Here is a 22,635-nt window from a genome sequence, read left to right on the forward strand (position 1 = left end):
GCACAAGTTAGTTGATGTTTATTAAAACCCTTGAATGTATTAGGAAGTTTTCTTAAAGTTCGTGGTGATTCCTCGAGGAATGTGAGGGATGGACAATATGATCATGGGTTAATTGTGATAATTTGAGAGATTTGTTTCACTCACTGTTGCAAATCTCTAGCAACATTCCCACTGGTGTTGGACTAATTATCATCAATAACTTTTAATATTGTTTAGTTTGAAAACACAGAATCCACATTTATATATGTTTTGAAAGGTACTCCCATAATATCGTAATATTATTGAAGTTTATGAATACACTTTAATAGAAAGTAATGTAAAATCACACATGAAGATTGTAACACGTTCAAAATAATCTTTCCACGACTAATAATTTGCACTTGTATATAAGTTTTATTCTTATTTCGCTGCAATTTTCATGCCATGGGCGGGCCGCTTTTCCGTTTTGAGTTCTCGTAAGTAATAAATAATAAAGAGGAAAAAAAATGTTGGAAGGCCGAAGGCGCTTCTACGGGTGCAGACCCTAGTACGTTAAGCGGAAGGAGGAGCTGGGGCCGAACCCCTGACCGACGAGGCGACTAGGCGTCCCAGAGGTTGCTGAGCTGAGCTGAGCTGTGCTGTGCTGTGCTGTCTCATACTCGGTGTCGTATCCTCTCTACGTGCCCCCTGTCCATCTGCCAAGCCAGCAGCCTGATCTTACCCTGCCGAACTGCTGCTTCAGCTTGATTACAAGCCGAAGCCGTTGTTTCTGTTTAAGCAAAGCTACTGGCCTACTGCTAATAACAACACTGGGCCTCTTTTTTTTCGATGTTCAAACGTTGGGTTTCTCATGAACAGAAATGGACAAGGATAAATTTTTAGATAATTATGCATTTTCATTGCCAATTTAATTCAAAAATATAATATCAGCAGCTTCGTGACGGCATATATGTGCATGTGTATATCTCTACCGAACTCTACAACACGCAGAGATGGCATATAGATGAATACAGTAAAAACGCAAAGTACAATAATCACAGAGATTAGATTATACCCAGCGAAGGGTCCCATGCTGAGGGCATCGAAGGCTTCATTCGCACTAGTCGATATAGTGCGCCGCCTCGCCTCGCCACGCCTCGCCATGGCCACGGGCCCGGCCCGGCCCGCGTCTGCTGCCACGACCCAGCCGGCGGTGGCGGCGGCGGCGCGCGCGTGCATGTGGCACGCCTATGTCATTTTCTCAGCTTCTCAATTAAGATGAATAATTTCCAACCATATAAGCTGAGTCAACGTTCAGTCAAAATCGCGTATGGTATTAAACCATACAACACTTAATGTTACGTACCATAGAGTTTTATTTGATTTATTAAATATTGTATGGGCCAAGCCCATATTATATCCAACAATCCCCACCAAACTCTAGGGTTTGTAACAAAATAGTCTCAGAACCACATTTCTTTTATATACCAGTGTTTCGATGGAGACTGTTAAGTTGAACATCCATCTAGAGCAATAGTTTTACTCAGTCATAACTGAACAATGGACTAGGTCTTGAATTGTCAGTTTTGTGTGAGGTGAATGTCACTCAAGTCCTTAGCTGATACTTGGCTGCAAAAGGCATCCCTCTATTTGAAGCATATAAGTTATACTCCAGTGCCTTTTATGAGTATTTAGAGATCACCCAAATCTCATAAACTGTGACCAGCAGTCTGACTCATATAGGTGTGTTTCTCAAAAGATGTTATGTAGGACAACATCTTTGCTTTAGCAAGCCACTTGAAACACATTAAGGTAAAAACCAATCTGCCTTACAGATAGGAAAGATATGCATCACGGATGAGTCTTGCTAAGGATCTTTTCTCATAATTTACTACTAGCTTGTTTCACCATCCTACTTCACGGGATCTCCGATCACATAGAACACGTTACCACTATAGTAATTTTCAAGTTGGTCTCAAACCCATTTCTCTTGATGCACTTTCTATCATATTGCGTGACAGGCCCTTAGTGAATTGATATGCCAGATTGTTAAACGTGTGAACATAGTCCAACGCTGTTACTCCGGAGTTTCTTAATTTTCTGACAGATTTTAGTCGTCTCTTAACTTGCCTTGTGGACTTCATGTTATCCTTAGAACTGCTAACCTTCGTAATCACAGTCTGGTTATCACAGTTCATAGAAATAGCCGGTATGGGGTTTTCAACAACCGATAAATTCATAAGGAGATCACGAAGCCACTCGGCCTCAGAGCCAGCGGTGTCTAATGCTGTGAGTTCTGCTTTCATTGTAGACTTCGTTAAGATAGTCTGCTTACAAGATTTCTAGGAAACAGTGCCACCTCTAAGAGAAAACACATATCCACTTGTGGCATAAAGCTCATCAGCATCAGAGATTCAGTTGGCATCACAATAGCCTTCCAGCACTTTCAGATATCCGGTATAACGAATATCATAGCTCATAGTGCCCTTTAGATAGCGCATCACTCTCTCAAGAGCACGCCAGTGATCATCTCCCGGGTCGGCTCAGCTTGCACACAACAAATGAGATGTCAGGCCTTGTTGCACTAGCAAGATACATGAGCGAACCAATGATCTGGGAATATCTCAACTGATCCCTTGCTATTCTCCATTTTTTTCTCAATAGCACACAATGGTCATAAGGTGCAGGAGCAGGTGCACAATCACTAAATCCAAAGTGACTCAACACCTTTTCCACATAGTGGGATTGTAATAGAGTTACCCCACCATCACCTTCTCTTAGAAGCTTGATATTAAGAATAACATTAGCCTCTCCCAAATCTTTCATCTCAAAATTATTAGTTAAAAATTCCTTCACCTCCTCGATCACATTTGAGGCTAGATCCAAAGATCAGTATGTCATCAACATATAAGCACAAAATAACTCCTTCACCCCCTCCAAACCGATAGTACACACATTTGTCAGCTTCATTCACAACAAAGCCAGCAGATGTTAAAGTTCTGTCGAACTTCTCATACCACTGCTTAGGAGCTTGTTTCAGGCCATATAATGACTTTAATAATTTACACACCTTGTCTTCTTAACCATTTGCTACAAACCCATCCGGCTGATCTATATAGATCTCCTCCTCTAACTCTCCGTTTAGGAAAGATGTCTTAACGTCCATTTGATGAACGATAAGACCATAAGAGGCTGCCAGGGAAAGCAAAACTCGAATTGTGGTCAATCGGGCAACCGGTGAATAAGTATCAAAGAAATCATCACCTTCCTTTTGAGTATAACCCTTGGTCACAAGCCTTGCCTTGTACCTCTTGATAGTGCCATCAGGTCTAAACTTTTTCTTGAACACCCATTTGCACCCTATAGGCTTGCACCCATAGGGACGATCAACTATTTTTTAAGTTCCATTAGACATAACATAATCCATCTCACTCCGTATTGCTTCCTTTCATAAGTCAGCATCAGGAGAGGAATATGCCTCTTCAATGGTTGTTGGTGTGTCATCCACAAGGTACACAATATAGTCTTCACCAAAAGACTTTGTAGTCCTCTGTCTCTTACTCTTTCTAGCGACTATAGTGTCATCCTTCTCACGATTTTACATATAGGGTTCCTCAATTTGTTCTATCAGAGTAAAATTTTCATGCTCATGGGGAATTTTAAATTTATAACCAGTCGTGCTAGGTGTATTTTTTATGGAAAACTCATTCTAAAAAAATGTAGCATCTCTAGATTCCATGATTGTATCAACAACCATCTCAGAAACACTAGAATTTATAATTAAAAATCTATAACCCATGCTGTGAATAGCATAACCAAGAAAACACAATCAACAGTCTTTGGTCTAAGCTTTTGCTTTTTGTTTATTGGCACATTCACCTTTGCCAAACAACTCAAAGTTCGTAGGTAAGAGAGATTTAATCTCTTCTTCTCCTATTCCTCGAATGGTGTAATTTTTTTGTTCTTTGTGGGCACTCTATTCAAGACATGACACGCTGTCAATATGGCCTCACCCCACCATTCCTTAGATTGTCCCGCAGTCTCTAACATGACATTAATCAAATCAGTTAGAGTGCGGTTCTTTCTCTCTGTAATCCCATTAGACTATGGTGAGTATAGTGGCGTCCTCTCATGAATAATTCCATGCATTGGGCAAAACTCAGAAAATTCATTTGAGAAATATTCTCTCCCACGATCGGACCGCAAACGCTTGATTTTCTTCTCAAGTTAATTTTCTACCTCAGCTTTATAGACTTTAAAATAATACAACGCTTCATCTTTAGTTTTCAATAAATACACATAGCAAAATCTAGTACAATCATCTATAAATGTCATGAAGTATCGTCTACCGCCTTTAGTCAATTCGCATAAATCAGAATGAACGAGTTCTAATGGTGCTAAGTTTCTCGCCTCAGCAGCCTTGTGAGGCTTGCACGGTTACTTTGATTGCACACACACCTGACACTTAGAATCTTTGACAAAGTTAAATTTTGGGATTAAATTCAAATTTATAAGCCGCGTGAGGCGGCCAAAATTAATGTGATAAAGTCGTGAATGCCATATATTCGACTCATCCAAAACATTAACATTGTTCACCACTTTATTACACACATCATCAAGTAAAGATAAGTGGAACAAGCCTCCACAATCATAACCTTTTCCAACAAATGTTCCATGTCTCGACACAACACACTTATTGGACTCAAGCACAATTTTAAAGCCATCACGACACATCTGAGAAGCGCTAACAAGATTCTTCTTGATGGAGGGGACATGCTGCACGTTCTTTAATAGCACCGTCTTTCTCAAAGTAAACTTCAGAACGACCATACCAGCACCAAGAACACACACATGTAAACCGTTTTCCATCAGCAAGGCTCCAGTCCTACCGGCCTAATAGGAAGTAAACAAAGAAACATCAGCACACATATGGATATTAGCACCGCCATCCATCCACCACTCAGGTGAAAGACAAACTGAAAGAACAAAAGGTAAAGAATTACCATACCTAGATGTTCCTCCTCCAGTCTCGCTAATCACCATGTTTGCTGATTTCTTTTCTTGCTTATATTTGCGATCTGGGCACGTACTTGCCCAATGCTCATCACTCCTGCAAACAAAACAATCTCCACTTTTCTTGTTGTTTTTCTTCTTAAACTGTGCAGTTTGCTTAGACTTTGCATTGTTGTTCTCTTGCATGTTCTTCTCCTTTTTATTACGAGATACAAATGAGTTTTTCTTCTGCACCATATTGGTAGTGGAAGACTCAACTCTTTTTTCACAGTTGTCTTTTGCTCTCGCCCTCTCCTCAACATCAAGAGATCTAATAAGCTCAGCCATGCTAAACTCTTGTCTCTTGTGTTTTAGAGAAGTAGCAAAATCCCTAAAAAAGGTGGCGGCTTAGCGTTTATACCGCCGACCACAAACTTATCGGGCAACAAACATGGGAAATGTTCTAGTTCTTTTGCTAGCGCCTATATCTCATGAGCCTATTCGACTACAGAACAGTTTTCAACCATTTTGTAGTCATACAGCTGCTCCATAAGGTACAGCTCACTACCAACATCAGAAACTCCAAACTTTGCCTCAAGAGCATCCCATAACTCTGTCGATGTTTTACCACCGATAGCCTACCACGAGGGTACCCGAGGCAGTATGTTTGGGCTTCAGCGTATGCAGAACTCGATGATTAATGCAAGAGACAGTCGATTTATCCTAGTTCGGGCCCTTGATCGTAGATCGAGTAATAGCCCTACGTCCAGTCGGCGTTAGCCTTTGCGTTGGATTGATTGTAAAGTGTTGTGTTGTACAATTATTCTCTGAACTCCTGATCTAAGGAGCCCTATCCTCTTTTATATAGTCAGGAGGCCAGAGTTCTAGTTGGTTTACAATGAGAGTTCCTAATAGGATTACAAAATAATACTACTACTAAGATTATAGGGGAAGAATCCTAGTTAGGCTAGTTCTTCTCTCTTCCTTGCGGGGTATCCCATGGGTCCCACACCGACAAGCCCCCGAGCACTTCATGGTTGAGTTCTAGAAGCCTCGTCTTGTTCTTTCAAGTCTTGTCGAGCAGGAACAAGCGTCGTCTGAGTGCTTTCTTGAGCGAAACCATGCAGCGCTTCGTGAGATCTTCGCGTGGTGTGTACCTTTTTGAAGAAAAAAGTACCCCTATTTAGATGTAGCCCCCGAGCCTCTTGCTATTTGGCACAAGGAGCTTGAGGGTCTTTTCTTGAAATCTTCCCGATTCTTCGTTGAAAGGTTCCCGAGCATATACCCGGTTTCCTTGTTGAAAAGAGCTCTGATTTAGCTATGTTCGGGTTCTTTTTGCTGAAAAGAGCTCGAATATAGCTATGTTCGAATTCTTTTTATCTTGTGGCCTTGAAGTCGTCTGTCTTGAAGAAGTGTTCTGAGTGACATGTGCTTTTTTGAAGGAAAAAGTGCACTCACTGAGTGTAGCCCCCGAGCCTCTTGCTATTTGGAACAAAAAGTTGGAGGGTCTTGAATCGAAGTTGTTTGAAAGAACTGTATATCTCTCCTTTTGCAGCCCCGAGCATATATTCGGGTTGTTTTGTTCAGAAAGAACTCGGATATAGAGTCTTGGTGTATTCTCTAGTAGTCTACTATTGTCAGATATAGTTGTATGGTGGTGGTTGAGTGTAAATATCTTTTGTTCACGGGTTGTACTGTGTTGGTATATTCTTCTAAATATGCTCATCTTCAAGTACTGTTCCCTCTTACCTGAGTCTTCCATTATTGAGCCCTGTCTTTTCACAGTGTCCTTTATTAGGCTTATTTTGTTGGTACTCCTAGTCCATGTGCACCGCTCCTTCGATCTATAAATATCCTGCCGGAGTGCTTGTTTTCATCCATTGAACATTCTGTTGAAACCTTCTTAGTTATGAATATGGTAGTTTGTGAAGTAGAGCAGCCCCCGGGCGTGTTTTATAGTTCTTGTGTGTCTTGTCATAGCTGGAGGAAGTCTTGTGATAGGGATTAGAGGTAGGCTAATCCCACAGCAGCAATGTACCAGGATGTACGTGGCAGTAGTTGGAGGAAGTCTTGTGATGTGTGCTTCGTTGCTTCATCTGGCAGTTTTAGACTGATCCTCGTCGCTTATCTTGAGACTGTCCGATGCAGATCAACACCATATCTAGCATCACATCGGACTTGGGTAGATAGATGCCTGCCGGCCTTCTCTACTCCATGTTGTCTCGCCGTTCTGCTAATTTCCGCCTTAGGTGCACTGCGTCCATCCTTTGAAGAAAACAGTGTAACCGAGTGCAGTTTGTTCTATCGAGTAGCGATTTGGGACACGTAGTCGTTCCAGAGCCTAGCTATGTCTGGGTTCCTCTTTGCTACTTTGCTTTATGTGGTACCGAGTTCGTTGGGTCTTGTAAGATTTGTAATCTTCTATTTTTGAAGTCGCTTGTAATGGAAAGAATCTTGTCTTTTGAGTTGTCATTTATTTTTCTACTATAGTCCTGGCTGTTCATGAGATTCCTGAGTTCTTTTCGTAAGAACTGAGTTCTTATATTCCTTATGAGGTAGCCCTTCTTTTCTTCATGGTTGATGGGTTGTTTTTTGCAGTAATCTGATAACTCCACAGTAGTGCTAGATGGATAAGTCTGAAATATGCCCGTTGAATTGTACCGTTGTGTGGATTTGTGCCCTCTATCATTTTAGCTGTGTCAGTAAATGGACCGTTGCGTTCTCACATGGTGCTTTAACGGGCCTAGTGGGCCATTTTTATTGCTGTAAAATCTATTTAAAGACCCTTCATCTTCTTTTTCTTTACTACCCTTCTCTTGCCTTGAAACCCCAGCTTTCAGAAATCCACCGTCGCCATTGCCGCCGCCATCTTAGCATCGTCGTCCAAACCTTCTCTTCCCCTAGTTCCTTCTTGCCTTCGTTAGTACATGGGTAGGAAGAAAGCTACGAGCAAGTCCCAGGCAACCTTCGTGGATGAGGAGTCGTCTCTTTCTGTGATCGAGAACCAGGAGTTCGTGGCCATGAGGGCTGCCTAGAAAGCTTGGCCAGCTCCGACAACAACTGAAGACTAGCTCTGTGAGCTTGCCAGCGATGGTCTGATCTAGAGCAAGGGCATTGCTGAATGGAGAGTCCTAGGCGAGCATTGGGTCCCTGCTCTAGGTCCTGGTGAGATCATCCTTTTCGTCTCTTTTATCCATGCTGGTCTTTGCCTTCCTGCTTCCGCCTTCCTTCATTAATTTCTTGGTTATTTTGGAGTTAGTCTGAACCATCTAACTCCTAATGCCGTTCTCCATCTTTCTATTTTCGTACATCTCTGTGAACCTTTTCTTGGAATTCCTCCTTCTCTTTCTCTTTTCCGTCACTTCTTTCGTTTGAAGCCTCAACCCTGCCGTGAAGATACCAACGTTCTTGGCGGCTGTGGGATTCAGTTTCGCTAGGGTCTGAAAAGCAAGTTCTTTGACTATGATCTGGCTGATTCTGTGAGGGATTGGCGTGCTGATTGGTTCTATGTTGCCAATTTAATTCCTTCTCTTGCCGTGCATTCTGGATCTAGTGCCTCGGTTAACGACCAATGGGAAAAGAACTCCCTGACTCCAGTCGAGCTCTAGGCGATCCAGCCATTCCTTGAGTGGATAAGCACTCTGAAGCAGCAGGGCTTGACTAGTTTCAAAATCGTCTCAAGTTTTCTTTGCCGTCATGTCTAGCCTTTGAAGGAGCGAGAGAACTTTGGCTTCGAGTACTCTGGGGCTGAGAATCCTTCGCAAATGGTCCCTGCTCTTGAGTTGACCAACAAGGAGGTTCTTGAGCGTCTCCAGAAGATGCTAAAGGGAGCAAGCGTTGTCCCGCTTACTATCTTTGAGTTCTCTGCCAACAACCCGCCTCTAGCTGTGAGTAGTTTTCTCTTCGTGCGGGTACTTTCTGTATTTCTTTTGCTGTATCCATTTTTGCTTAATTTTCCTTGTCTTGTTGTTTTATTCTTTCCATAGGAATTGGGGCGTAACTTTGTTGACCCGATCCCTCTTGATGCCCCCCTGCCGTGGTGAATACTAGGGAGAACCTTGCTAGGGCTTCTGTAACCAGTAAGTTCCTAATCACCACTGTGTTTTCTAGAGTTTCTTCCGGAGTTGTTGATGTATATAAAGAATATGTTCCTCGTCCAGTCCCTCAAGGTCCTCGTAGTGTCTCGAAGAGGGGGCGAGCGGATGGTTCTTCATCTGGTTTACCTGCTTCCAAGAAGTCTTGCCAGCCAAGCACTTGTCTAGGTACTCTAGTTGTAGCTAGCATGCTCTTAGGTGAGCATATTAATACACTCTGTCCCTTTGTCTTCTTGTTTTTGTCTTGAACTGAGTACTTTTGTTCTTTTTTCAGCTGGTACTATGGTGGCCTTGGTCGAGACTAAGGAAGAAGAGGGAGATGATGCACCCCTTATCACGCGGCAGTGAGTTATTTTCTTGTTCTGTTGTTGCTGAATCCCTCCTCTTTGTTTTGACTTTGGTCTTGATATTTTTGTAGTAAGCGGTCGTCGGGCACTAGTTCTTCTAAGGCTCCTGCACCAGGTTCTTCTATGGCTCTAGTGCCGAGTTCTTCCGTAGCTCTGGTACCGGGTTCTTCTAGGGCTCTGGTACCGGCTATACTGCTCCTACCGCCTAGTGGCAGGGATGTTTTTGCTGCCGTGGTTCCTCCTGCGAGGTCTTCTTTTTGTTTTGTGAAGAAGAAGATAGCTGGGTGAGTGGATTCTGGTTTCATCTCTTTGCTTTAGTTCTCCTTTTCTCTTGTTCTCATTAGCGAGTTCTTTTATCAACTTTTAGGCCTTCGTCTTCTCTCATCCCTTTGTCGACTTCTTGCCAGCCCTCTGTTGTGCCACCGAGTACTGAGCCTCAGGACTCACAGCGCACTGTTAGTGAAGTGGTTGTGGGGGCGACAAGGCCTTCTAGTGATGATGCTGCTGCTGTCTTGGTTGCCTCAGAGGTGACCATGGCCATTGTGGTGGACTCATCTAGGGAGGCAGCCGGGACTTCCCATGATGTGTCTTTGGCCTTGTCTTCTCCGCATCGGTCATCTTCTCCCTCCGCTCCTCTTTTTGCTGAAGATGTGGTTCATCAATTTGATGCCACTCATCGGTTGTCAGAGTTGTCCGCTTCTTGGGGAGAGTTCGCGACCTTTGCGACTTCTTTTGGAGAAAAACTCCAAGTAAGTTTTCTGAAGTTCTTTCTTTGGATGTCTGTCTTTCTCCTATTCTTTTGCCTTCTCTCTTTCTTTTTTGTTCAGTCCTTCTCTTGGGACCATACCAGTTTCTTCTTCTTGTTGGAAACTGAGAAGAAGTTGTCTTCTGAGTTAAGCGCCCTAAAGGCAAAGCTGGATCTCTACCAGGCCAAGATGGAGGCTGAGCGTAAAACACATCAGAAGGAGGAACAAGGTCTTTGTGCCTGGGTTGTTGAGGCCAAGAAATAGAGTGATGCCGCTATCCAGGAGGCTCTAAAGAATTTAGAGGCCATGAAGAAGGAGTGCAACGGTATTGTGGGTTCTTTTTGTTTCCTTCTGCATTCAAACTCTCCTTTCTGTTGACTTGTTATTTGTTGTCTTGTCTAGCTCTCCATTTTGAAAAGCAGAAGCTCTCAGAGGGCGTTGATGAAATGAAGACTCTTGTTTGTATGAGTCACAATAAGGCTGAGGAGGTAATTACTCATGCTGAGAAGGAACTTGCGCTTGCTAAGTTGATTAGGCGTGGAGCTGATAGAGATCTTATGCAGGCCCAAAAAACTATTGAAGACTTGTCTGGCAAGTTGGCGATGGCTACTGAAAACTGGAAAGCTTTATGGAAGTCCTTTCGTTCGGTAGCCGACGTTCTCCGAACTCCAGCGGATGATGGGCAATCTTGGGCTCAGTTAATTCCTCGAATTCTGACTCATTTCCAAGAGTTCGTGAAGAGGTGTGCCTAATTGTGCACCAAGAATGTCCTAGCCCAGGTTCGGGTTCTTGCTCCAGCGGCTCCTTTGTCCAAGATAGCAGAGGAAGCTGATAGTCAAGAATACATCGATGCCATTGAGAGGATGGAGCCTGAGGTTAAAGACTTAGCTAGTAGAATTGTAGATAATCTTAATATTGTTATCTCTTCTCCTGATGATGACGCTTGATGTATTTGACCTTTATGTTCATGCCTTGTAATATGACATTATACTTCTTTTTGAATGAAGATTTTTGTTGATGTCTTCTTTGCCTAGATGCCTTGTTTATTCCTTGGATGATTTGTCCAATTGGTCAGAGTTACTTGACTTGCCGAGTACTTTGTCTTGCTTTCATCTTTGCCTTGTAAACAATTCTGCACGCTATCTTGACAAACTTTCTTGATTTGTCGAGTACTTTACTGTCCCATGTAAACAACTCATTATTTATATAGATCTTTGTGTTGACAACCTTTCTTAATCTATCGAGTGCTTGTCTGGCCTTCTTTTGTGCCCTGTAAGCTATAACACCTCTGTGTTATGGTTGTACTAAAACACTTGCATCACATGAGCATGAGCATCATCATCTCATTCATAAGCATCATATCATTATGAATATTATCATTTCATGTGTGTTTCTATTTGAACTGCTTGGTTTATGCTAGCAAGTGTGTGTGCTCATGTGTGGGCTATGCAAATGTGTGCCAAATGTCCTCTTAAACAACTTAGCTACACTTAGAATGTCTTTAGCAACAATGTTCATGTTGACCATCTTACCTAATTACACTTCTAAGTAATAGTTTGACTTGTGTTGACCCTAGAGCTCTTATCTTTGACTGTTTAAAAAGTACAACTTAGAGTGTTTGCATGTCTGAGCAACCTAAAGCAAAGTTGTAGCAAATTTTATATGGAACAAACTTTGTTTATAGGTCAAGTCATGAAAGTGTGTGGAACAGTCTCAAACATGGCCCACAAGTCAGAATTGGGGCTGATTCTACACTTAGAAATTTTCTAAGTCCAAAAGCTGAATTTCAGTTTCTTGTACCTTTGTTTGGAGCCTTGTATCTCCCTAACCTAACCGAATCAGCTCATGTGCCAATTAGAAAAGTTGTAGTTCTCACCTCAATCTCCAACTTTGTCAACTTAACCTAGAGCTAGATCGGCACCGTTTAAGAACTAATGATCGTCAAAAACTCACTGTCAGGCGCCATCGATGTTTCTCTGAATCACGTCTACAGTGCTTCGACCGGTCAGTCATGGCTGACCGAGCTCAGGCCGCGCGCACCAAGTGGTGGCAGTACGCCGGCGTTGGCCCCGCGGGTCAGGCCATCGCGGACACGACGACGCCACGCGCCCCTCAGCTCGCCTATTTGCTTCGCCATGCGCGTCTGGCCTCGTCAGTTCGCACCGAACCGAGCCGCAGCCGCTCGCCATTGCTGGCCGGGCCTCCGCCGTCACCTCGCTCTCACACCACTGCAAAAACACTGCTGCCAGCCAGCTCCAAGCTTCGCCGCGACCTCCTCTTGCTCGTCGTCGCCTCCACGCAGCCAGTCAACCTCTGGTGAGGCCGCTTTCGGCATTCCCACGCCGTCGCAACCTCATCGGAGGTGAGCCCGCCATGGCCAACCACCACCGGAGCTCCCTCCTTCCTTTCTCTCCCATCCCTCGTTGTCTTTGCGAACTCCTGATGCTCACTCCTGGCTTAGGTCAGTCCGCCATGGCCGTAGTTGGCCGGCATACCTTGCGCAGCGCCGCCGCAAGCACCATTGCCGACGGCGACCTCCTCCTCGGTAGCTAGGGAGCCCGTTTTCTTCTCCCATCGGCGCGGGGCAGTGAGCTGAGCACGTTGGTGCCACACCCTTCGCCGGAGAAGCCACCGGCGGCGAACTACGCCACCACCGTTCCTCCTCCCCTGTTTTCTCTCACTGGCGCGTGGGGCCCTTTGTCAATCACCGCTGCTGAGGAAGCCACCAGCCTGGGCCGTGCTGTGTGGCTGGGCCGCTTGCGCATGCGTCATGGGCCGCCGTTCCTCGGGCCGGCCCAACAGCTGTGGCTGTGTTGTTTTCTTATTTGTTTTGTTTGTTTTATTTCACAGTTTGGCATATAGATTCAAAAATGTGTATCTCCTAGTTGGTAGATCCAATTGTTATGGCTCCAATTTTGTTGAGTTCCTAGTAATGTCTAGTATTTAATAAAAATATTATATGAGCACATGTTTTAGAAAGTCTGGATAAATTAAATAGGACTTCGAAATGTGTTTTTGGTTACATGCAAACTTGTTTGAATTTTATCTTGAGTTTCTGTGGTCCAAAAATGATGAAATTTTGTGGGTGATCTATTATTGCTCAGTAGAATCACTGGTTAAAATTTCAGAGCTAGTGCATGCATAGTTTTTAAGTTATAGAATTTCTTTTATCAATAGATGGATCTTGTGTGAATTTTCATAATTTTCCTATAGATCCAGTATAGGTAAAATTTGGTGAGTAAGGTTCTTATGCTAGAATGATGCTAGGAAAAATGTGAAATCTGTTGCTTGACACTTTTCATTAGGGTTTCCTAATTATGCTAAAAATGGACATATCACTTGTTATTTTAGGCACAGCAAGTTCTGCTTGCTCAATGGCTTTGAAAATTTTATGGTAGTCTATGTGAAGCATGAGATAGCCACTGTAATTTTTGTAGATTTTTGTGAGCAGTTTTACTATATATTGCTTTAATCACCTAATTAACTAAATAAATTGGAAAAGGATATTAAATAATTTATTTAGAAGTTAGCGCTATACTTTTTAGTGTTCCTCTGGTATGTGCAATAAGTTGGTAAGCTTGGTTTGGTCAAATTAGGCTTTTGCATCATCGTTAAATAAATAAGTTAGTAACCCTGCCGTCCTGGATAAATTCTAGGTTACTAGAATTCGTTTTGGTTAACGTAAGTATCATGCTGTGATGTTTACAATTGTTTTGTAGAGAATTTCATAAGCTTTCCAGAATGTCCTCATACAAGTCATTAGGAATTATAGAACTCTGGTTGTGGTTGAATTAAGGGACTACTTGTATGCCTACGACGCTTTAAATGTTAAATTATGTATACCGTTACTATTTCTAAGTTTATGGTAATATTCTTAGGTGTTAGGCCTTTAACTGAAGATGAGCAGCTTTACCTTAGGTTATGCAAGTTAGGTAAGTTGATCTTGTTCTTCAAGTTAAGTTTTGATACATGTTTTAAAGTGATTTGAATAGAGCTATTCTTAATCGGTAAACGAGTGTCCAGTGATGTTTCGTTAAACACTTACCGTGATTCATTCATCATGAGCATCATGTCATTCTTTATGCATCCATGATATTTATCTTGTGCATCGGCATGCAATAGGTGTTCCGGAGGGAGTTACGCTTCTGGAATTCGAGCCAGTACTTCCGAAGGAGCAGCAGCAAGCTCAGGAGCAGGAGGTGCAAGCCCCCGAAGAAGGAGTCAGCGAAGAAGTTCTTGAGTGCCCCGATCACCAACCTTCATCTTTTCTGAAAGGCAAGCCCCGAAGCATTCTAAGACTCCTATGTTTTCAAAATGGTTACTTTGAGTATCTTTATTTATTGCTGCATTAAGTGATAGGAAATTGGATGCGAACACTTGTTGCATATATATCTATTCCTTGGCCAGTATACGTACCCTGAATCCTATTTAGGTCTAGGAGCGAATCAAAGCTTAGCCATGCTTAGACCGGTAAAAGTCAGGTGATTTCCTGTCACCTGCATATTAGAAAAATGTCTGGTCACGGTTGGCTATAATTGCTATCGTGGAGAATAACCATGTGTTAATAATGATTTGTGACCGGGCAGGAGGTCGATAGAGAAGCAACAAGGCAAGGAGGTCTTGGTTGTGGATCTATCCCCGTCTATGTCGGTTAAGGACCGATTCGCTGTACGTCCTCATGTCATGTTGAACGCATGCCTATCACTTAGTTGGCCGGATAACTCGTTCCAACCACGAAGCCGAGTAGCTCAACTCAGGCCGAAAGACCGAGAAGTGAAAGTGCGCACCCTGGCGGTAGTAAGGATGTGCGGGGAGCTATTGGCGTAAGTCCGAGGTGAGATTGACCACCTGGCAGAGTGGACTCCCTGAGGGTGTGGCGCTGCTCAGAGCCGCGATTCCTGAGATGTACCAAAGGTGACCTAAGGCTACCTTCACGAGGTATGTTTGGGTTTGTGTTAGGAATACCCCTCCAGCTGGATAGGAATCGATTCGAATCGCCGTCTCTCCCAGATAGTGAGAACTTGACTGAGCAGCGACAATGTAGATACACTTAATTGAACTTGATGGTTAAATTGATGGTGATGATACCACATTATACCGGATATGGTTACTAATGTTTGGAGTTAATAAATTGCTTGCTCTAGTACAGGTGCTAATCTAGTTGATAGGTTAATATTGTTAAATTGCTGCTTACTCATAAAGCAAATTATGCTCTCATATCACTAAAGCGTTTTTGCAAAATGATTGTCAAGCTAGATCCACCGATAAAGCCTTGCATAATCCTTGGTGTCATTTATTCCTGGTTTACGACGAGTAAGTCTAGCTGAGTACCTTCTCGTACTCAGGGTTTATTTCCCCTTGTTGCAGATGACGTGCTATATAACGGCTACTGCAAGTATTGTCTCCACCCTACGGGGGATGAAGACTAGATCATGGGCATGATCATCTATGTTATCTCATCTTACTGCTTTTGCTGGATATGACTATGGTACTGGCTTGTATTTAAACTAAGTGTGTGTGATGGCGTTAAACTACTTTGCTCCCGCTATTTGTGAACTCGTTTTGTAATAACTATGTGTACTCTGATGTATGTGGTACTTATGAACTACTTGGGAAATGGATGTAACATGTGGCTTGTTATGTTGAATTACTATGATCTTGGTTGTATGCAAGTTGGTTTGAAATCCTTCGTGGTTTCAGTTGACTACCGGGTTTATATGGGTTCAAGTATGACGGTTTGATCACTCCGGTGATTGCTTTTGTACTTGTGCTCTTATAAATTAGTCGGTTCTGTTACAGCTGGTATCAGAGCTAGATTCAACATTAAACATGTCATATGTGTATTTAAAACAAAAGCTTTTGTTTGCAAAAATCAATTTTGACAAAATTATAGCTATCTTTATATAGGTGATCAAATCTGAAATTTTATCTAAGTGCCAGTTGTCATATCCTCTATGCCCAAATAAGGACTTTCAGGTGGCTTATTTAAGTAATAACTTTTGGGGGTGAATTGCTTTCATTTTATTTCGTCGTCCATACGGCGTGCTATTGTATGGATGCCATCCGCTGGGATGGTAATGTATGGATCAATTGCCTCTACGCCCAGGTAAAGTGAGTTGTGAGAGCATGACCGTCCAACTGTCGGTCTAGGGGAGAGTTAGCTATGGTTACCGGAATGTTTACATGTTGCACACATGTACATATGAAGGAACTTAATTGTGGGTGTATCCATCGGGTAGCTTTGGATACCGAAGTATATATATATCCGGGGATGTATATATGGAGAGTATCTTAGTTTACTGCTTTCATTGCGTACTTATTTCTTTTGTTGGGATGGGCTGCAATGAAATTTTCTGTAGGTACACTAACAACGCAACGCGTAGCTCGACTAGATACGTATATGAGAGAACGTATGTGTGCCACCGTCTGTCGCTAGAATGTTAAATTTTCTTAAGATTCGTGAGGACGTACGGAACGTGCATGCATCATGTTTACTCATGCCATTACATTTTTGCATCACTCCCTCCCTTATCTTTAATTATTCTGTTATAGTTTTCTCATCCTATAAGATAATCCTCTCCCACCCAAGTTGCAATGCTACTACTGATGGCCGCACTAGCACTACCGCCCTGGAGTAGCACATTCCTTCATGTGTTTGGCACCCCAACCCTGTTGAGGATGGTGTTACATTCAGTAGAATACACGGAGCAGTATCGTATACTTAGACGTGATCTCTGAAACTTGAAGTTGATAAAAAATTTGGCCTATGAGCGGCTGCATCGCATGAATGTGCGGAGTAAAGTTATGGCGATGTTATGAGGATGAATTATTGTGCCTCTGTTTATTGTATGAAATTAATCTCTCCAATAAGTTCAGTTTGGCATAATTCTACAATCCGTCTGCATTATATCTGACATCGTCCATCATTACTCACAAATGCACTTCTGCAGATGTCGCGCAATCTACATTCAGGCCGTGGTGGGGGTAGTGGCGATGATGATCTTCCACCGCCACCTTCGCCCATGCCGTCTGATCTATTGGCCATGCTCGTGGAAGGTCAGCGTGCGTTGGGTGATGCTATGCGTACCTTGGCCCAGCATCAAGCCCAAGGCCACAATCAACGTCAGGGGCCAGAGCCCAACCAGTTTAGTGATTTCAAGGAATTCCAAGATACCAAACCACCCGTCTTCAAGGAAGCTAAAGAGCCGCTCCAAGCAGAAGAGTGGCTAAACACGCTTGAGCACAAGTTCCGTTTGCTCAGGGTGACAGAGCAGATGAAGGCGGAGTATGCTTCGCATCAGCTACAAGGACCAGCAGGTATATGGTGGTGACATTATCGGTCCACACTACCAGAAAATGCCTAGATCACTTGGAATCGATTCCAGGAGGCTTTCAAGAGTCATTATATTCCTCCCGGGTTGATGGCCATCAAGCATAATGAGTTTATGAAGTTGGTGCAGGGCACAGACACTCACTGAATATCTTCATGCCTTCAACCATCTGGCAAGGTATGCTCCAGAATTTGTTGATTTAGAAGCTAAGAAAATCGCCAGCTTTAAGAGAGGGCTTAGTCCCAAACTGATGAAGTCCATGGGGAACAACAAAAGTGTCACTTTCAATGAGTTCGTAAGTGATGCTCTTACTCAAGAGAATAACGATAATGTCTATGCTGCTTCCAAAAGTCGCAAGAGGGTCTTAGAGGCAGGTGTCTCTCAGGCTAGAGCTCCAGTAGTGAAGACTCAGTTTTGCCCACCGACTACAGCCGTTCAGTACCGGCCGCCACAAAAGAAGAATCAGGCAAAGACTGGGTTCAAGAAGGCATTCACTGTACCTCTTCCAAAGGGTACCACAGGACCTGGAAATTCTTTTGTTCCGCCAGCTAATAGGCCCTGCTGGAATTGTGGCAGGACAGGTCATTGGTCCAAGAATTGTCCATATCCTCAGAAGAACAATCAGAAACAAGGGAATTCTGGTGCTCGTCAAGGGCATGTTAACTACACCAACGTGACCGAGATACCCTCAGGAGAGGCAGTCACCGTGGGTAAGTTTCTTGTGAATCACCATCCGGCAGTTGTACTATTTGATTCTGGTGCTTCGCATTCATTTATGAGTCCAGCTTTTGCATCAAAATACAATCAGAAGGTAATTACAGTATCCACGGGTAGTTATTGCATTAGTGCAGCTGGAAGTAATATTTTGACCAATCAAATAGTGCTGGGGGTAAGGATTGAAATAGAGGGCCGAGTGTTTATGGCCGATGTGGTAGTCCTACCAGGATTAGGGATAGATGTAATCTTGGGAATGAAGTGGATGAGCGGTCATGGAGTGCTCATTGATACTTCCACTAGGGTCATTATGTTGAGGGATCCTATCAGCAATAAAGCCTTCCTTGTGCCACTTCCCAGAGAGCTAGAACTCCACAACACTGTTAATGCTATCCAGACCCCAAGAATCGAGGAAGTCCCAGTAGTGTGTGAATTTCCAGATGTATTTCCTGATGATCTACCTAGTCTACCGCCGGATCGAGATATTGAATTCAAGATCGAGTTAGTACCGGGCACTGCACCTATTTCTAGAAGGCCTTATAGGATGCCACCCAATGAGTTAGCAGAGCTTAAAGTATAGTTACAAGATCTGTTAGAGAAAGGTCTTATCCGACCTAGTGCTTCTCCCTGGAGTTGTCCTGCTATATTTGTGAAGAAGAAGGACAAGTCATTGCGCATGTGCGTGGATTATCGTCCACTCAATGCGGTGACAATTAAGAACAAGTACCCATTGCCCCGCATTGATATTTTGTTCGATCAGTTGTCTAAGGCAAAGGTATTCTCAAAAATTGATTTGAGATCAGGTTATCATCAGATAAAGATTAGACCGGAGGATGTGCCTAAGACCGCTTTCTCCACCAGATACGGGTTGTATGAGTATCTGGTTATGTCTTTCGACCTGACCAATGCTCCTGCATACTTCGTATATCTGATGAATTCTGTGTTCATGGAAGAACTAGACAAATTTGTAGTTGTCTTCATTGATGACATCTTAATCTTTTCTGTAAATGCTGAAGAACATGCCGAGCATCTAAGAGTTGTTTTATCTAGGCTATGGGAACATAAGCTTTATGCCAAGTTCAGTAAATGTGAGTTTTGGCTTAAGAAAGTACCTTTCTTGGGTCATGTGTTGTCCGATGAAGGGATTTCGGTTGATCCGTCTAAGGTGCAAGAAGTCATGAATTGGAAAGCACCAACTTCAGTACATGAGATCAGAAGTTTCCTTGGTTTGGCTGGGTATTATCGTCAATTCATCCCAGATTTCTCTAAGGTAGCCAAGCCCATGACCAGGTTGCTCCAAAAAGATGTGAAGTTTGTTTGGACTCCAGAGTGTGAGACTGCCTTTTGCACTTTGAGGACCTTGTTGACATCAGCTCCTGTGTTGGCACAACCTGACATCGAGAAACCTTTTGATATGTTTTGTGATGCATCAGGTACCGGTTTAGGATGTGTCCTTATGCAGGAAGGTCGAGTTATCGCCTATGCCTCGCGTCAGCTAAGGAAGCATGAAGCTAATTATCCAACTCATGATCTTGAGTTAGCTATGGTTGTGCATGCTTTGAAGATTTGGAGGCATTACTTGCTCGATAACGTGTGCCATATTTATACCGATCATAAAAGTCTCAAGTATATATTCACTCAACCAGAATTGAACATGAGACAAAGAAGATGGCTAGAGTTGATTAAAGATTATAACTTAGAAGTTCACTATCATCCGGGTAAAGCAAATGTTGTTGCCGATGCTTTGAGTAGGAAATCTCACTATAATTCTCTCTTGGAGGCAGATTATCATTTGGCGCATCTGTTACATCTTGCTGTGTTGCACAGTATTACCCTTAGTTGCTCTCTAGAAAGTAAGATCATTGAGCTTCAGAAAACCAATGTGGGTGTGTTCCACATCAAAAGAAAGATGAAGGAACAAGAGACAAAACACTTTCGTATTGATGAGAAGGGTGTTCTATGGTTTAAGGATAGACTGGTAGTACCGAAGGACAAAGAGCTTAGAAACCAAATCTTAGAAGAAGCTCACTCATCCAAGTTATCTATTCACCCAGGAAGTAGTAAAATGTATCAAGATTTGAAATCTCGCTTTTGGTGGACAAAGATGAAGAAAGAAATCACAGCTTATGTTGCAAGGTGCGACAATTGTTGTAGAGTCAAAGCAATTCACATGAAGCCTGCTGGACTTCTCCAACCATTGTCTATACCAGGATGGAAGTGGGAAGAGATTAGTATGGATTTTATTGTTGGACTTCCCCCTACCCAAAAGAATTTTAATTCCATATGGGTGATTGTGGATCGTTTAACAAAGTCTGCTCATTTCATACCAGTTAGGGTTGACTATCAGCCAAGTGACTATGCTGAGCTATATTTTAACCAGATAGTATGTCTCCATGGTGTTCCTAGGACCATTGTATCTGACAGAGGACCTCAGTTCACCGCTCGTTTTTGGGAACAACTGCATAAGATGATAGGGACCAACTTAGTTAGAAGTTCTGCTTATCATCCCCAAACCTCCGGACAGACGGAGCGGGTAAATCAAATATTGGAAGACATGTTAAGAGCTTGCGTCATATCATCCAAAGGTTCATGGGATAAGTGGTTACCCTTGGCTGAATTTTCCTATAATAATAGTTATCAAGAAAGCATCAAGATGGCCCCTTTCGAGGCGTTGTATGGTCGCAAGTGTAGAACTCCTTTGAACTGGGTTGAATCTGGAGAAAGGAGATACTACAGCATTGATTTTGTTGAAGAAGCTGAACAACAAGTCCGCACTATCCAAAAACATATGAAAGCCGCTCAAGCTAGGTAGAAAAGCTATGCGGATAAAAGAAGAAAGCCCATTGAGTTTGAAGTGGGTGATCATGTTTATCTGAAGGTATCCCCGATGAAAGGTGTGCAGCAATTCGGAGTGAAGAGAAAGCTTGCACCTAGGTATGTAGGTCCATATCCGATCATAGAGAAGAGTGGGAATGTAGCTTACAAGATAGAGTTACCTTACGAGATGAGAGCTATCTTCAATGTGTTTCATGTATCTCAATTGAAGAAATGTCTCCGTGTTCCCGAGGAAAGAGTTTCACTTTGAGATGTCAAGTTGAAATCAGATTTATCCTACGAAGAAAGACCAGTGCAGGTTATCGACACAAGAGAAAGAGTAACCCAGAATCGTGTGGTCAGGTTCCACAAGGTTATGTGGAGTAACCAGGGTAGTGAGAGCGATGCAACGTGGGAGCGGGAAGATTATTTGAAGGATGTATACCCTACCTTTTATTCAAAATGGTACGCTTTTCAAATCTCGGGGTGAGATTTTTATAAGGGGGGAGGGCTGTAACACCTCTGTGTTATGGTTGTACTAAAACACTTGCATCACATGAGCATGAGCATCATCATCTCATTCATAAGCATCATATCATTATGAATATTATCATTTCATGTGTGTTTCTATTTGAACTGCTTGGTTTATGCTAGCAAGTGTGTGTGCTCATGTGTGGGCTATGCAAATGTGTGCCAAATGTCCTCTTAAACAACTTAGCTACACTTAGAATGTCTTTAGCAACAATGTTCATGTTGACCATCTTACCTAATTACACTTCTAAGTAATAGTTTGACTTGTGTTGACCCTAGAGCTCTTATCTTTGACTGTTTAAAAAGTACAACTTAGAGTGTTTGCATGTCTGAGCAACCTAAAGCAAAGTTGTAGCAAATTTTATATGGAACAAACTTTGTTTAGAGGTCAAGTCATGAAAGTGTGTGGAATAGTCTCAAACATGGCCCACAAGTCAGAATTGGGGCTGATTCTACACTTAGAAATTTTCTAAGTCCAAAAGCTGAATTTCAGTTTCTTGTACCTTTGTTTGGAGCCTTGTATCTCCCTAACCTAACCAAATCAGCTCGTGTGCCAATTAGAAAAGTTGTAGTTCTCACCTCAATCTCCAACTTTGTCAACTTAACCTAGAGCTAGATCGGCACCGTTTAAGAACTAATGATCGTCAAAAACTCGCTGTCACGTGCCATCGATGTTTCTCTGAATCGCGTCTACAGTGCTTCGGCCGGTCAGTCATGGCCGACCGAGCTTAGGCCGCGTGCGCCAAGTGGCGGTAGTACGCCCGCGTTGGCCCCGCGGGTCAGGCCATCGCGGACACGACGACGCCACGCGCCCCTCAGCTCGCCTATTTGCTTTGCCATGCGCGTCTGGCCTCGTCAGTTCGCGCCGAACCGAGCCGCAGCCGCTCGCCATTGCCGGCCGGGCCTCCACCGTCACCTCGCTCTCGCGCCACTGCAAAAACGCTGCTGCCAGCCAGCTCCAAGCTCCGCCGCGACCTCCTCTTGCTCGTTGTCGCCTCCACGCAGCCAGTCAACCTCTGGTGAGGCCGCTTTCGGCATTCCTGCGCCGTCGCAACCTCGTCAGAGGTGAGCCCACCATGGCCAACCACCACCGGAGCTCCCTCCTTCC

The sequence above is a fragment of the Miscanthus floridulus genome, chromosome 2, assembly GCF_019320115.1.
Source record: "Miscanthus floridulus cultivar M001 chromosome 2, ASM1932011v1, whole genome shotgun sequence".
In the NCBI taxonomy this organism is placed as follows: Eukaryota; Viridiplantae; Streptophyta; class Magnoliopsida; order Poales; family Poaceae; genus Miscanthus; species Miscanthus floridulus.